At 30.7% G+C, this 13,797-nt stretch overlaps 1 protein-coding gene and 1 non-coding gene across 2 annotated transcripts in view; both read left to right on the top strand.

Annotated features, from left to right (window-relative positions):
• LOC124375022 (serine/threonine-protein phosphatase 4 regulatory subunit 1-like) overlaps positions 1-13,797 on the top strand; it is a 174,863-nt gene that overhangs the window by 122,739 nt on the left and 38,327 nt on the right. The window lies entirely within an intron of this gene.
• Positions 7,253-7,318, top strand: LOC124353269. Its single transcript, XR_006921586.1, has one exon. It is a non-coding gene; the product is annotated as a small nucleolar RNA SNORD36 (small nucleolar RNA).

Raw genomic sequence — 13,797 nt, forward strand, 5'->3', positions numbered from 1 at the left:
TACGACATAGAGTATCAAGTAAAGGAACTCTTTCTAAACCGTTTAGTATAAAATATAGCTGAATTCCGATACTAGTTATTATTTTACGTCGTTTTTCACGAACGGCTTGGACCGAGCCGTTATCGATTGAGACGGGGTCCCTAACGGCTCGGTCTGAGCCGCTATCACTTGGAGGGTTAAATTACTGAGTGCACTTAACAATTGGCGGTATTAATGGTTGATATGGCGACAAACAAAGCAGTATAACCACACAACCGACACCAGGAAAGACGTGAAACTTAATGTCGCTATAGTGGGGGACTGGTTAAGAGTGGCTGATCTTGAATGGATGTCACGTTACAGGATGTGTGGACACAATGCACAGCTTGTTCATACTTTAAAAATGAAGTAAACGCAAAATGAAAGAAAAATCTAGAATTATTCAGCATCATCGTTTTAGTACATGTGTGTCAGTGCACAGACAAGACAAAGATTGAGAAAAAACATAGTACAATAATACTGAGGTAAAATCTTGTTTGTATATATTAAATTCTCACAACCTATAAGCTGCAGAAAAGTAATGTTCAATTAGTGTGTTCCTTCTGTAATTCCAGTATTTAAGAAGACAGTACACATAAACAATAAAAACAACATTTTTAAAGTTAATAATATTGAGTTGGTCACTACTACTCTGATTCCAAAAATTTGTGTTTAATGTGTTCAATGGACAACTTTTAAAGAGACAGGTGGTTTTTTTGTATTGCAATTAGACATTTTTTCTTCGTTAGAGCATAGGAAGAATGGTTATTTCAACTGTTAAAGTGCCATATTGTTGGTGCCTTAGGATTTGCACTCTTAAATTATAAAAGAACGAAAATTATATTTTCTCAATGCCCATTTTCTTCCTTTTTTCTACGTTACAATAAGACAAAACTGTACATAAATATTTATTTATTTGCCCATCTTACATTCTTTTATTCTTTATGTAACTGCAGTTACATATGCATATTTGAGCTTGTGGCATTGAGCCCTACTACATAAGTGCTGTTTGTGAGACAAAAACCACTCTATCATTGATAGATAAGTCATAGCCACAGAGAGTCACGTGGTATGAAACACATCTCTAAACTACTGAACCATACCTACTGTACACTTTAGGTGACTAACTCATAACTACCTTCACAAAACAAGGTAAACAATAGTTTTGCACATATACACACTAACAGCCTTTGACTTTTGTTTAGCTCTTCTGCTTATGCCACTGCAGGGATTACATAAAATTATCAATGTGGCCCTATATACGGGTTCTTATTGCCTACATTGTCATTCTTCCCAAATCTATCCCATGTTTTAAATTATATTTCTTAAAATTAAATATCAGGTGGATTTGATTTGAGTTAAAAATGTATTTAGCAACGTATGCTACGGCAGCATTGAAGGTGCTGCATTGGTTGCAGTAGGCATGAATGATCAGACCTGAATTTGATCTGTAAACTGATAGGTACTATCTCGAAGGGTATTTTTCTTAATCGTCAGTAATATGGCATTGCACCAAAATTGAATTGAGAATTGTGCTTTAAAGGTTAAAGAAGCTATTCTTTCTGTATTCATATGGTCATTTTCCACTGTTTGGTGGATTAACTTGTCCATATAATTGTCACGAAGCAAATTTTTAGTTCGGAGTGGTAATCCGTATTGACTATATTCACAAATAAAATTATATTCATATAAGTAATGATTTTATTACATACATTTTTTATTTATATTATTAACAGTTTCATTCAAAATATTCAGAATCTTATGCTACAATATAAAACCTTAGTATCAATTAGAGTAACGAAGGAATATGTCAGCATTCTATTTTATGATAATTTAGATTTGTTTAGCATAATAATTTGTTTAATGTAACATGAATGTGTTTCTTCCATACATGTTAAATTTGCTATTGTGTGCCTTAGTTTAATAATTTATTTGTGTTAAGAACACAGATTATTGGACATGTACAAAAAAAATCCTGATTAAAATATATACAATTTATTTTCTAATTCTCATTTTACCATTATCTTTCCACAATTGAAATATTTTTTGGAGCTTAGTGAAGTAATGATGTGAGTACCTGATACCTTTCTTTGTTATAGAAAACCTCTGTAAATGTTATTAAAGCTGTTAGTATATTTTTTTTTTCATTCTTTCTTTTTGTAAACAATGTAAAAACTGTACAGTTATGGTATATCCATTTTCTTCCTCAAATTTCATATAGCGAAGAATCTAATGACCAATTTAATTTTTATATTAAATTCACATTAACTTACATTACCAATAACTGAGAAGATGTTATACTTTATTCTTGATTATATCTTCAGTCTAGTCTAGAGTTGTTTATATGTGAATCTTTTATTTATCTAGCTATTCTGATTGGATGGTTTCTATTTGATTTGTAATGTAAACCTGTCGCCTATAGGCAAAGTTTAAAAGAGACCTTGGATTGTGGAAATTAGCCATTTATATTTTTCAAAAATTGTGAAATATATCACTCATTATTTAGAACTGGTATTTACTCTTTTTCAAATTTTTTAATCCAGGAACGACATATGTGATAAGCCCACATACAAGTTATTGAATTGAGGACATGGCCATTGTATCACAACATGGCATGATACATGAAATGAAATATCAAGGAAATAAAATAATTAACATAATTTCACAAGCTATATACTTTGTTACAGTGGCTTGTACCATGCTTCTTAATTTATTAGAAAGTTGATTCATTCCATAATATAGACTTGAATGATTTATGTGTGTTGTTATAAATTGTTAGGTTTTTAAAGCTGTCGACATGTAATAAATAATTTAACATCCTTATTGTGTTTTTATTATATAAAAGCTGAATGCAGGTTGTGTGTGGCATCTCAACACACTAATCTAGTAAGGATAATCTTTATTGCAATTATAAACATAGTTGGTATCTCAGATATATACAATTTTGTGAAAAAGTACCAGTTGACAGAGCTCTCCAGAACTTATTTCAAATTTTCTTCTCTTTGGCTGTAAAATTTATAGTAATTTCTTTGTCAAACATACAATTAATTTTATCAGCATTAAAAAATTGTATTACCATCCAGGCTACATTCTTTAAAGAATCAAAATTAACCATACAGCACTTATCTCAAATGTGGTCTTTGGTATAATATCGACAGTGAGAGGGATGCTGCCTCCGTAGAGTGACCAATTCCACTTGAAAGACATGGGTAGTGAGATGAGTGAGAAACATCTCACTACCTTGTCTTTCATGTGGCGCTGGTGTTTGCTATACAATGCCATCTACCTCATCCTTCATGTGGTGCTGGGGTTTGCCACACAATGCCATCTACCTCGTCTGTCATGTGATGCTGCTGCTTGCTACATGATGCTATCTACCTTGTCTTTTACGTGGTGCTGGTGTGTGCTACACAATGTCATCTGATTTGCTCACGACAGTACTGTCATTAAAGCTGGATTGTTATAGTTCATGTTTGCTATCACAGCCAGCTTTGATGAGCAGTAAAGTCGCTACTTTCACTGCGCAGTCTCCGTAGTCATCATCACAGCATTCACTTCTCTTTGCTGCCCCGAGCCCGTCAAACTGACTGTGAAATGTTTCCTCATTCCATATCACAGCCATTTTGATGAGCTTGGGAGTAGCATGTCTCATCTTTTGAACTACACTAGTTTAGTGATTTATGTTAAGTTGTGTTAATACGAGGGCTGTTCAATAAAGACTGACAGTAACCTTTCAATACCTTTAATATAAAAGTTTAGACTTTTAACACTTATCTCATTCTAAGTAGTCGCCATTTAAAGCCACACACTTCGCCTGTAAAGTCTTAATAGTAGCAGTTGCAGTTGGAAAACACCAGGCTTTGTCCTCCTTTTCGGCCTGAGGATAAACAAAAAAGTCATTTGGAGACAGTCAGGGCTGTAGGGTGGATGTGTCACAGTTTCGATTCCTTTTTTGGCTAGAAACTGAAGCATAGTATTGGCAACATGGGGGCGAGCATTGTAGTGATGCAGTTTCCAGCGTCCGACAAGGTCTGGCCGCTTTTTTGGGATATGATCTTTGATTAGTTGCTTCAATACTAAAATTTGGTACTCCCCATCAATTGTTTGACCCTGTGGTAGAGTATGAGTGTACACCATACCAAGATAATCATAGAACGTAATAACCATTGCCTTTGCAGCAGACCTTCGAGCACAATGTTTTTTTGACGTCGGTCCACCTTTTTCTACCCACTCTTTGCTCTAGTGTTTTATTGCTGGATTATAACAGTAAATCCAACTTTAAACAGCAGTAATAATATTTTTCCACCATGCAACACTTTCTAAATTCTCATGCACTGTAACCAAAGTGGGCAAATTTCAACGTGATTTTGTTTCTGAACTGATGATACCAGATTTGGTATCCAACGAGCACAGACACGTGACATTCAATCGATTATGCATGAGTGTATGGACACTGCAAATTGATATATCTAGCATTATAGCAATTGCTCGATATATCAATGTCTAATAGTCAAATGTGGGTCAGTGTGAATCATAACACCCCCAGTGTTAATTGTTTCTTCAGTAAGGGCAGAAACAGGGGCGCCAGGCCCACCTTCCAACTCACATGATTCCTGTCCATTTTTAAAGTCTTTATGCCACCTAAGACAGGATCTGTCACTCATTGCATCAATACCAAAAGCTTTCTTCAAGTCGCTGAAGTATCCGTAGCACTATTCGCCAGTTTTACACAAAACTTTATCACATATCTTTGTTCACGAAAATCAGCCCATAGTAAACTTTAGGCAAAAATTTGCAACTGTTTATTAATCGGTTGCCATTACAACAATAAATATGCAATAATGTTAAGCTGATTTGGTTGTTGATAGTTCTTTAATGTTTCATACAAACTTGAAGACACTAATTATTGTACTTTGTTTGTTGACATGTAAGCTACTGTCAGTCTTTATTGAACACCGCTCATACCTCAAATTAATTTTGTATATTTATTATATTGTATCTTTAATGAATGGTTAGATTAGTTTATTGTCACTAATTCAAACAACTGTATTATTTTTATGTAATTTTATTAATTAACTGTTTTGATTTAATAAAAATATAAAGTTAGTGAAATGTGTAGTATGTATATATATATATATATATATATATAAATCAGGAATATATAATATGTTGATAATCAGTCTAAATTAACTTGTTTGTACTATTTTATAATATAAAAACGTGAGGCATATTTCTAAAAGTAAAAGCTGTTTGCTTATATTTGAATATTGAAAGGTTATTCATGCACCACCATTTCTTAATTATTTAGAATATCTCAGCAGTTGTTAATAGATATCGCAACATCAGTTATGGAGGATGAGAGATAGATATTATGCAACCAAACATAATTGAAACAAGTCAACTTGCTTAGTGATGTGCAGAAGAATGTAATTTCGGGCCAGTTAGTGCTTGCTTTTCCTTCAAAATGATAATTTTTCACTATCCAGTACATCACAATAATAAATCATGGAGAAAATCAACATGAAAGTATCATTGCCATCACAATTTCTTGCTATTATTTTTGCAAGAATGTCTTGCAACTATGTCTACCTTCACCAAAGCCATCTCTCCGATCTTTATCTATTCCTTATTCGATTTTTTTTCATTCGGGTGCACTCAACTTTCATCAAAGACAACAATGAGATTTTTAAAGGTCTCATCTGTTGAAAACAATTAATGAAGAACTGTGAAATCTCCAGTCAGTGTCAGTTGTGATCCTCCATTAACAGCATAGAACCCATCTAGTGGACACTGTATCCCAAATGTTCTGTAACAATCTTTTGGAAATGATATTGAGTTCTTGAGAGTTAAGCACCTCTTTGTTGTCCTCAATTACATTCATACTTGAGTGACGATCGTGGTTCTGTTGTTAATTTTCACACCCTATGTGTCAAGGTGGATTGTCAAGGATTTGAAGATATTGTTTTTTTTTTTTTTTTTTTTTTTTTGTTTTTTTTTTTTTGTTTTGTTTGTTTATTGCAGTTGGTGTTTATGAAATGCGAGTATTCTGCCAAGTGTTTAGCATCAATGATAATGTTTAATGTGATATCAGCTTTGTGCATTGTTTTTTTTTATCTATTATAGTTTTCTGTTTTGTTTATTTTACTGCATTATGTTGTTTACTGTAATATCTGTTTGTGACATCTTGACATCATGTGCAGTTAATTAATGTTATTGTCACTTATGTTTTATATTATGACTGTCAAGTATGCAATGGTAGAGAAACCCTTTAAGAAATGTAGTGCACTAAAATGTAAATGTAAAGTCCTCACAAAAGTTTGGCACCCTTAAAGAGTGAAGAAAACTAACATTGCTATGAAATTTGACATTACTATTTCCAAGTTTTATTATTTTATTTCCTTACATTTTAAGTTTTGTTTGTATAGATCCATCATACAGTTTTAAATACAGTTGGACTGCTGATGGCCGAGCCATCTAAAGATGTTGGACTCTAGAGTCTGAGTTAGAGATAGCACAGGTTTAAATCCTGTCTGCGACTATTTCACTTTTTATCAGTACCATCGACCTTTGTACTGTATCAACTCTCCCCCTTCTTCTGTTTGATCCTCATACAGATGAGGACTGGCAGACTAAAACTTTAAAAGGGAATTATCTGTAAAAAATATGTTAATCTTTAGATACAAGGGTCACTTTGAAAGTTTTATTAGCAGACAGTGTGTACTTCGATCGGACTACTAATCAGTACCTGAGACAGCATCTTGTGTTTATCAGTGTACTTGTGTCATCTTTTTGGAAAAAATTAATTTTGTGGGAATTGTTGAGAAACCAGGCTATGATGTCTTAAGTCTATCTCGAGGAGAGTGTTACATTGTATCATACTTTAAGTTATTACCATCTGTAACAACTTGTCGATTTTCTTATGGGTAGGATTATTCTAGTTGGTATATCTGTGCAATATAATGGTAACATGTTTCAGCAATGATGTGTACTTGAATTTCTTCAACTGAATTTTCTTGTTGAAAATTGACAGCTGAGCTTAAACATCAATTTATTATAAAGCAGACATTTAAAAAAAATTAATTTTATAAAAATTTAATTAGCATAGCTTATTTTACGTCATGATGTTGTAACAAGCTTTTTTATATTCATATTTAGTGTAGTAGTATAAAACTTAACAGTTATTTGGCAACATTAGTAAAATAGCATATAGCATAATGAATGCAACCATATTATTCAGCAATGATGCTTATTTGAATTTCTTCAACCGAATTTCTTTGTAGAAAATTGACTCCTGAGCTGAAATATTGGTTTATAACAGAATAATAAAAAGATAGTTTTCACATGTATGAAGGTCTATTCTCTTTTATGCCTTATTCTGTCTGTCCTTATGGGCCACTGGTCCTATAATATCATATCAAACTGAATAAATGGAAGAGTTGATATGGTACAAATTTGATGGTACTGATAAAAAGTGCTACATTCACAGATAGGATTTGGACCTGCGCTTATCTCTAACACAAATCTAAAGTCCGACATCTTATATTGCTCAGCCATCGGCACTCCTTGAACAGTTTTTTCATTTTATGGTTAAAGATTATGATGTTTTTTCAAATCCATATATAGTATACTGGCACTAGTATGGTTCTTGTAATAACTGACTAAAATATATTAAAACTTATGGAGCACAAAATGTCCATCAACATAAATATTTAAAGAGCTGTATTACATTAGTAGTTTTCAAGATGATTGCTACCAAGTTCTTGAACAATCATTCTTACAAAGTGATGAAGTGTCCGTCACAGCATTTAAGCTACATGTATGCATGCTCTGTGTACATTACTCGTATTGGACTATTGTAAACAAAATTTAAATAGTATGTATAAGCATAGAATCTTTCAAACGAATTAAAAAGCAGCTTTTTTAACCCTTTGGGTGCCAAGGGCCGATATTATCGGCTCACTATATTTAACCAAAGCGTGCCGAGAGCCGATATTTTTGGCCCGTTACGTTTAACCGAAGTGTGCCGCGGGCCGATATTTTCGGCTTTGCGATTATATTATTTTTTTAAATCATATAGTAAGCGAATCTTCATAACAGATACATCAAACGAAAGGGGAAGAGTTACTTAACAAATTAATATATAATTTGTCGGACAGGATATATATAACGGTCCAGGACAGTATGTGTCAAGTGCACCCGGGGTTGCCACCATGACTGTCTCCCCCGCCACGAGTGTAAATAGACTGAACGTTTATGTAACAATGTATATATTGTATATAGAGACATTTCTTTGCATAGTTTTTTATAGACTTAGTAACATTTTTCAATAGGCCTATGCTATAGACTATAGGCACTAAAAAATAGTGAGTGATTGAAGATTGGACTTTTTCTGCCTTTCAATAACTGAGGGTGAGTAAAAGCAAATAATATAAAAAATAGGCTATTTGTCATGATTTTATTTTTTGTGAACATGCATTAGGGTCCTAACCAATGTTTTTCAACCATCTCAATGCTAGTTTAATAAATATAGTTTTGTTTAGAAAAGCCCTTACAATAACATTCCCTTACATTACATTGTCAATATTTTAGCATTTTAGTCCAAATGTAAAGTTTTATTAAAAATCTTGTAAAACTTTTATTTCTCAATATTTTTTTCTGAAATTTTCTATATTGGTTCATAATTATACATACATACTAACGTAAAATGTAACATATGTTTACATAAATAGTAAAATAATATAAGTTTTCTAATTAAAAAAAAAATTTTTTTTTTAGTTTACTTATTTACATTTTTGGATATTATCATAAAACTTTGTTATAACATAACAGTATATTTCATAACCTACAAAACAAAAAAGAATTGTCCATTTATCAGTATTAGGATTGGAGTTATACAATTTTTAGTCTAACATAACAAAATAGCTGTTTTGTGCTTGGCACACTTGGCTGTTATAGGCCATTTACCACTGGCACTCAGGAAACACCCACAGCTCACATCCATGGCATTACTCAAAACGAATCTTGAAATTTGCTTGGCATCCAAAGGGTTAATGATTAAAATATTAAAAATTGTATGTAAATTTTTTTCTGAAACCTTGTGTTTTAGTAAAAGTCATTTCTAACAATTAACTATTTATAAAAATTTTGTTTATGGTACAACATTAAGTTATTACACATGACTTTAGGTTATTTTTAAATTGTCCTTATTATGAAAGTATTGAAATTTTAAAATAATTTTATTTATAATAGTTATTTCACCTCAAACTTAAATTTTCTCTTGTTTCCGTGGAAATGTATACTGTGTCTGGCTGTTGGTCTTAAAAGGGTTAAAATAATATGTAAAAAAATGTTACTTGCTGAGGAACAATTCCTATATTTCTTGTATATTTTCTTTTATATTCTTACATATTTCAGTTTCTAGTGGTTAATTTATTTCTCTGAAACCTTTTTAATGGGTTGATGTAAATTTATATCAATGTTAATATCTTAATAATACATATTCAGTAATAATTACCTTTTCAAAGATTTATGTACCCAAGTTTTAATTTTTACTTTAAAATATTAATGATATAGGCAAATCTCTATGTACGTACACTTATTGTTTATTGAGAAATAAAGATGTATTATTGTTTGATTTAGTAGTTATCTTTTGTAATGTGTTAAAATAAATACGTTTGTTTACTTTAATCTGGTCGTTATTGGCCATCAACATTATTTACTTCCTAATGTTGTATAAACTATTAACAATCTATGTAATTATTTTAGTTCAAACAATGTAATTTTTAATATTTATTGGGGACCAGCTGTATTGGTGGTGGCCGTGTTGATGTTCCATAAGAATATTGTTGAACTTCATGCAGTTTCACAACCTTTTATTTAGTCGTATAATTATAGAGGGTGTCTAATTTTAAAGGTACCCTTAATATGCACTCAAGCGCTTTTAGCTTTTCTTAATATTTTTATAGGTCATTCATAAAAAGTCACTTTTGTATTTCATTGTTTGAATATTCAAAAACTAATAACCAACACAATAAAAAAATAATTGTTTAAAAAATGCATGAGGTTTAACATTGTTTTTATGGAGCAAAACTTGTTTCATTACAGCTGTTTTTTTAATTATTTTTTTTTGTGGAATGAATCAGCAAACTAAAATTTTTTCCACTAAACTATTTTGCATCTATATTTATAAATTGACAAAACTGTTTTTTATATATATATATATATATATATATAAGAAAGGTAAAGACTTCTTCACAATTCTTTAATACTTCGACTTAATATAACCAAGAAATAAAAAGTAAACATAATTTTTTGTGTCAGTTGAATTATCCTAATATTAATTTAAATTCAATTTTTTCTGTAATTGTATACTGCTTGGTAGACTATAAAACATTTTCTGCAAATTGCCTTAATAATGCAAACTATTAACAAATGTGTTCTCATGTGAAAATTAACATTAAAATTAAACAATATTTGTAGTTTTTTAAATGTAGATTTGTTATACAAATTTAGAACAAGTATATGGAATTCATTTTAATTATATTTTGTTTTGCGTAATTGAGAATTATGAAAAGCTCATCACTTATTTAGACCAAAAGGTAATTTCGATTTAGCGAGACCAATTGATATCCTAGTTCTAAATTATCTAATTGAAGTTTGGAAGAATCCTCTGGTATTTTACAATTCCCTTTTAATGAGTAGCAATAATGTTTCGTTGTAAACCCATGCATTTTGTGAAATTAATGTTTCGTCTTGCCTGTTGGATGAAGACCGATGTTTATTCATCCTAATATATAAGGGATTTGTAGTTAAACCGATAATCCTTGGGACTAAATTTGCACAACTGATATATTACATTCTTACATTTAAAGTTAATGTTTTTTGAAATTTGATTTAGAATTTTATATGTAACACATTTGTCTTCGTAAGAATGAGAGTCTAAAACATTTTTATTAGCACTGGAACTTTGTTAGGCAATAACTTAGGTCATACCGGAAGGTTCTTCCAATTAGGGGCTTTGCTAAATATAATTTTAGGAGGTTTTGAAAACGGGTTGTGTGTCAGGGGAGATATTCTAAAATGTTGTAAACAGTTTTTTAACATGTTGTTGGTTTTGTGTATAATTGTTTCAGGTGATGTTGCTGTGAATTTTTAGGTTTGTGAATTTGATTTTCAATAACATTTGCAGGATATTTCCTAACAGTAAATGCTTGAGATAATTTTTATGTACAATTATGATAATCCGAGTTGTGTGAATAAGCTTTTTGATATGGACTTTTTAATGTGAACTGGCTGGCAATTGTTAGTGCTAGTATCGCATGGTATTAGTTTCCTTTATATGAGTTTTTGTTTTTAGGTGACCATGTTGTAAAAAAATATCTATGTCCAAAAACATAAATTTTAAAAGCGAAAATGTATTTCAGTGTTTCCAATAAAAAATAACTATGTTCCCATATCATAAAAATATTGTCTATAAATCTCAGCCAAACATATACTCGTATGTATGTATATATATATATATATATATATATATATATATATATATATATATATATATATATATATATATCCGTTTTGACCGTATTATTCTGGAGATTGGTATACTTTTTTTATTATAAATGAAGAGATTATATCATAAATCTAATTTAATGTGTGTGTGTGTGTGTGTGTGTGTGTGTGTGTGTGTGTATTTGTGGATTTGTCTTCGTCGGAATAGGATAATAAGTATTAAAATATCAAAAGTTCACAGGATTCTGCCCCACTGACCTCTAAAAGTTGTGGAAATAACCATAAAAAATTAATAGCAGCAAACATGTTATTAAGTGAAAGAGGCTGCTAAAATGTAATCAGCTGTTCTTTGTAAACATATATAATGTGACAAAACAATTATAAGTTAACATTACTTAACTCTACAACTGGCAGTCGCCTGATTATCAGTCGAAATTAATGTTTCTGTAGTGGCAGTCGCCTGAAAATCAGTTGATTTGACACGTGCCCGTTTGACATTTGTTATAATCAATACACAAACTAAACTGCCATGATTCATATACCACTGGAATCAGAAATAGTTGCTGATTTGATCGATGTATTTAGTTTTGTTTTGTTAGCAGCCACGATATAACTACGACTATTGAAAATGAGTTGTTTGTAAACAGTCTGCCGTTGTTGTTGTATTGGTACCCGGTCGCGTTATTCTTGTCCATCTAAAACGTAAGTTTATTACATGAAATAAGTGTTTTTATGTAATAAGTTTGTTTATTTATGCGTATAAATTCTCGTAGATTGTGTTTTATGATGTTATGAAGAAATATATGTGAAAAAAAGATATTAGTGAGCCATTGTAATCTAGGCTATGTGCAGTGTTGTGATCGTTTTAGTTAGCTTTAGGATCATTTTCATATGCGATGATCATGATATAAAGCTTCTTTATTTATTTTCATATTTAATATTTTTATTTTCTAGAGCATGTTTTGTTCTATATTTTAGAGTATTTTATGAATTTTTCGAGTAATAAATAAGGTTTTGATGAATTTTATAACACAGTCGTAGCCATAGCAATGAATTTAGCCGTTTTGTATTTTCTTCAGTTTAGAGTATTTCATAATTGTTTTGATAAAAAAAATGTAGTAAACTATACATTTTCTAAAACTATATAACATTTTCAGCATTTTGGGTATTTTGGAAATATATTGTTTTTCACACAATATGTCTTTTATAGGTGCACCCTCACCACTTTACATAAATTTTTTTTATTAAAAAAAAAAAATAAACTTAGTAAAAGAGTGATAATTTTTTTTTTTTGGGTTTTCATTTTCATTACTAAAAAGTAAATTTCCTCGTGAAAAAAAATGATATACAACACATAGGTTTATAATTAAATTATATTTTTAAAAAAATTAAAAACCGATACTGTGAAAGCATAGAGTAGCAAGCTTAAAAGTAACACATTTTATTTCAACTGTTTCTGCAATCACTGTTAAGCACAGACGTTACTATTCAGACAATGCAGTTTAAATGTTTAATAGAAAAATACACCTTTAACTGTAAAATTTAGTTACAGTAATATAACTATGCCAGTGCAGATATTAAAATTACTATCCTATGTTGGCTACAAATATAAAGAATAATATAAAACCCACCTTGGTTGTTTTTTGACCGAATTATGGTTCTTAGAACTGTGTGCGTATTTTCTTATTTGGGAAACAAAGCAAGCTCAATTATGGAATCGGAAATATAATAAAAAGTCGATCTAGAAGTGATCATACACATGCAAAGCTTGAAGTAAAAACCATACACAACTTCGCTCAATATCTGAAGCTCTTAACCATGTACACTGTAATAATATACTTACATAAAATATGCCTACTTCTGTTTCAAATTTACATGAGCCCTGTCATTATTAACATTGTATGTGCGTTATCTGAAAGCTAACAACTTTCGACTATGTGACTCCTGTCCACACTGCGCTAATTTAGTTCAATTGTATAAAAAAATCATTGAATTGAATATTGGAGAGAAATTAGAGTTATTTCACAGGTACATATAAAGATTGTTTTCAAATTTAAATCTTAAATGGATCATGAGTTTGGAATATGAGAAATTAGAGTTATTTCACAGGTACATATAAAGATTGTTTTAAAATTTAAATCTTAAATGGATAATGAGTTTGGAATATGTTTCAGTGACTATCATTTATCTCAGAAGATTAATAACAACATTCAAAAGAAATATGCCTTCTATATCCTAGTTTTTCAGTTTGAAGTTGCATGCGAAGCCGAA

This window comes from Homalodisca vitripennis, chromosome 1 (assembly GCF_021130785.1).
Source record: "Homalodisca vitripennis isolate AUS2020 chromosome 1, UT_GWSS_2.1, whole genome shotgun sequence".
In the NCBI taxonomy this organism is placed as follows: Eukaryota; Metazoa; Arthropoda; class Insecta; order Hemiptera; family Cicadellidae; genus Homalodisca; species Homalodisca vitripennis.